Here is a 4,253-nt window from a genome sequence, read left to right as displayed (position 1 = left end):
CACACAGGCGCTGCGTATCGGAGCACCGATGTGGACACACTTGCCAGTAGTCGCTTCTTGCTACTGCTGATCGCTGAGTTGTTGGGCATGATCCGAGATAGTGCCGAAATCACCTTTGCAGCCCTTTCACACGCGTAGTCGACGTGACTATTAAAGTTTAGCCTATCGTCTAACATAACTCCCAGGTGTCTCACATTCCGCTTCGATTCGATGATGCACTCTCCGACCGAAATTCTCGCCTGTTGTACCGCCTTTCGGTTGCTTATCAGAACCATCTCGGTCTTGTGATGAGCTAGGGCCAGCTTTTTCCCCCGCATCCAGTTTTCGACAACATCTATCGCCTCCGTGGCGAGCACTTCTACTTCCTCCAATGATTCACCGATCACTAGGAGCGCCACGTCGTCCGCGAAACCGATAATCTTCACGCCCCTGGGGAGGCGCAGCTTCAGTACTTCGTCATACATAGCATTCCAGAGGGTCGGACCGAGAATGGATCCCTGGGGAACTCCCGCTGTTATGGTTTTACTTCTTCTCCCGTTGTCAGTATCGTAGATCAATGTCCGATTCTGAAAATAGCTGCTCATAATGCTACAGAGGTACTCGGGAACTCTCAGTTTGTGCAGCGCATCGGCGATTGCAACCCAACTAGCACTGTTGAACGCATTTTTCACGTCCAGCGTGATCACTCCGCAGTAGCGGTTACCTCTTCTCTTTTGATTTTGCGCCGTCTGCATTGCTTCCACGACCGTTCGGATGGCATCGACAGTGGATCTACCCCTCCGGAAGCCAAACTGCATATCGGACAGGCCGTGCTCTCCTTCCGTGTATTTTGTGAGCCTGTTGAGGATCACTCTTTCCAGCACTTTGCCGACAGTATCCAACAGGCAGATTGGCCTGTATGCTGAAGGATCTCCAGGAGGCTTCCCTGGTTTCGGCAGTAGCACAAGATTTTGGCGCTTCCATATGTCGGGGAAGTTGCCATCATTGATACACCTTTGAAACGTAATCCTAAATAGTTCCGGGTTCGTTAGGATTGCTGTTCGCACCGCTACGTTCGGGATACCGTCTGGTCCCGGAGCCTTCTTTGTTTTAAGAGCTTTTGCTATTGTTATCAGCTCCTCGTTGGTTATTCGAGCTTCCGCTTCCTGATCCTCCTGAGCACCGTACGGTGTGGGTGGCCAACCCGTCAGTTCGTGCTGCGGAAATAGCGCGTCTACAATGGCTTTCATCTTCTCCGGACACCTTTCCGGTGGTATAGCTGGTCCCCTTATTTTCGCCATGGCTACTCTGTAGGCGTCTCCCCACGGATTAGAATTGGCGTTCCGACAAAGCTCTTCTAGACATGCCTTTTTGCTGAGCTTGATTTCTCTGTTAAGTGCAGCTCTAGCTGCCGTAAAAGCTGGCCTGCGAACTGCTCTTTCAGCGTCGTTGCGGGCTCTCTGCATTCTCCTCCGAGCTCGGTGACAGTTCGCTCGTAGGTCGGCGATCTTCGAGTTCCACCAATAAGCTGGGGGCCGACTGTGTCTTGGCTTGCCCTCTCTCGGCATGGTTGCATCGCACGCGCGTGATAGTAGCGCAATCAGCTCGTCCACGCTGGGGTTAACTACAGCTTCCAGCCGCAGCGCTTCCGCGAACACGTCTTTGTTAAAATTCGCGATTTTCCACCTCCGCTCATTTACCTGCGCTCCGCCTGATACCACCTGTGGATCGCGCCCAATGCGATATCGGATTGCTTGATGGTCGCTGTGGGTATATCCCTCGTGCACTCTCCAATTTCTGATCAGTCCAGGGCTGCAGAAAGTAACGTCTATTATGGATTCTCGACCTACGGTAGGTGCTGATAGTACCTTCGTTGGCAAGATCGACGTTCAACTTGGCAAGCGCCTCTAGGAGGTTGCTCCCTCTTGGACTTGTAAGGCGGCTGCCCCATTCGATCGCCCAAGCATTTAAGTCACCGGCTATAACAGCAGGTCTACGATCCGTTAGCTCTTCAGTTAGCTTGTCCAGCATCTGGTTAAACTGCTCTATTGTCCATCTTGGAGGTGCATAGCAGCTGCAGATGAAAACGCCATTAATTTTGGCGATCATGCTGGCGTCGCTGGACCTTTAATCTTTGCCATCACGACTCGGTACGCGTCACCCCAGGGGTTTGCGTCGGCCTCTCGGCATAGCTCTTTGTGACAGTTCGACTTGCTCACGATTATCTCCTTTTTAAATGCGGCTCTGGCCTCCTGGAACGCTAACTTCCGCTCTTCCCTATCCGGGAGGTTTCTTGCCCTCTGGTAGCGTCTTCTGGCTCTTAGACAGGCAGCACGGAGAGTGCCGAGTGTCTCGTTCCACCAATGCGCAGGACGTCGTCTGTACCTTGGCTCCCGTTTCCGTGGCATTGTAGTGTCGCATGCCCTTGTAATCGCTCTTGTTAGCTCTACCGCATCTAGGTCTGGAGTGTCACTGTCCATACGGAGTGCCTCAACGAAGAGGTCCTTGTCGAAGGCCTTCGTCTTCCACTTTCGCTCGCATGTTCTGTTTCTCTGCATGGCCGTAGGGTTCCGTTGGCCAACGCTGTAGCAGATCGCCTGGTGATCACTGTGGGTGTACTCTTCGCTTACTTTCCAGTTCATGTTGCTTGCTAGCGATGGACTGCAGAAGGTAATGTCGATGATCGACTCCCGCCCGTCTTTCCTGAATGTGCTTACGGTGCCAACGTTGCACAGTTGTACCTCCAACCTCGCTAGTGCTTCCAGCAGGCTGTAACCTCTTGCGTTGGTTAGCTTGCTACCCCACTCCACGGCCCACGCATTAAAGTCTCCGCCGATCAGTACTGGCCTACGTCCAACCAGCTTGTCGGCTAACTCCTCCAGCATCCGGTCGAATTTCTCCGCTGTCCACCTTGGGGGTGCATAGCAGCTGCATATGAAGATACCGTTGATTTTGGCGATGACGAAACCTTCGTACGTGCTTGCAATCACTTCCTGAATAGGAAATCTTCCCATCACTTGTATAGCAGCCGTTCCCGTGCTATCTGACACCCAGTTGTTGTTACCGAGAGGAACTCGGTACGGCTCTGCAATAATCGCAACATCGCACTTTGCTTCCGTTGTTGACTGCCTCAACAGTTGCTGTGCGGTATCACAATGATTCAGGTTGATCTGCATTATCTCCATTACTGTTGACCTGCGATCGCCTTCTTATATGCAGGGCACTTGTATCCACCCGTCGAATGGACGTTTCCTTCTTCCGCTGTGCAGAGCATGCACTTTGGCGCTTGCGAGCAGTCCTTCGCAAAGTGTCCCTTCTCTCCGCATTTTCTGCATTGTTCAGATCTGTCTGGGCCTTTGCAGTTGGCCGACATGTGTCCAAAGCCCATGCACTTGAAGCATCTCAACACCCGTTTGCGGTCACTCCTTGCTATTCGGGCGGCGACCCTCAGCGGGCACACTGAACAACCAACTCGTACCTTGCCTACCTTCAACAATTTGCTAGCCGCAGGCACCGACAGTCGAATCATCGCTGTTTGTGTGCCTTGGTACCGTCAGACGGATCGTTAGAACCTCTTCTCCCAATTCGCATTGCGTCTTCAGTTCACGCCCAAGCTCCTCCACTGTTGTGATCTCGTCCAGGTATCGGCATTCGATCGTTGCTTCCTGGCACAAAGCTTTCACGTTCCCACCATCCCCGACGAGGTCGCCCAATGACTTGGCGAACTGCTCTCGGTAGGCAGAACTTTTAATCGCCGGATTCTTCTTCAGCTCAAAGAGCATATCTCCTTGCTGAGTGCGCCTGGTTCTCACCACGTTCTCACCCAGTTCCTTCAACTCCGGATCCTCTCGGACTTTCTTGAGGATTGCTGCGTACGACTGTTGGTCGTTTGCCTTGACCAGCAGGGCGTCTCCCATGTGTCTCTCTCGATGGGGCAGACGGCGTTCTTGCCTGTTCTCTTTGGATCTTCTTTCGTCTCGAGCCGGCTTTCTACCTTTTTCGATCCGATTATTCCCTTTCGTTTCCTCCTTTTTGGGCTGATTTTTCTTCTTCTCCTTGCGATTTTTGACGACGTTCCAATCGCTGTTGGCTCTCTCGTCGCTCAACTCCTCGCTACCTTGAACATTCTTTGTCTTCTTCGGGCGTTCCTCCTCGCCTGGTGTTTCTCTATCCCGCTTGTTCGAGTTCTTATTTCTGCGCCCTTTCGGCGTCTCCTGTAACTCTGTTGATGCTTCCACCGCCGCAATCTGCTCCAAAGCCAGCTTCAAAGCCTT

The sequence above is a fragment of the Aedes albopictus genome, chromosome 1 (assembly GCF_035046485.1).
Source record: "Aedes albopictus strain Foshan chromosome 1, AalbF5, whole genome shotgun sequence".
Taxonomy (NCBI): domain Eukaryota; kingdom Metazoa; phylum Arthropoda; class Insecta; order Diptera; family Culicidae; genus Aedes; species Aedes albopictus.
The sequence above is the reverse complement of the archived record's forward strand: the minus strand, read 5'-3'. Positions refer to the sequence as shown.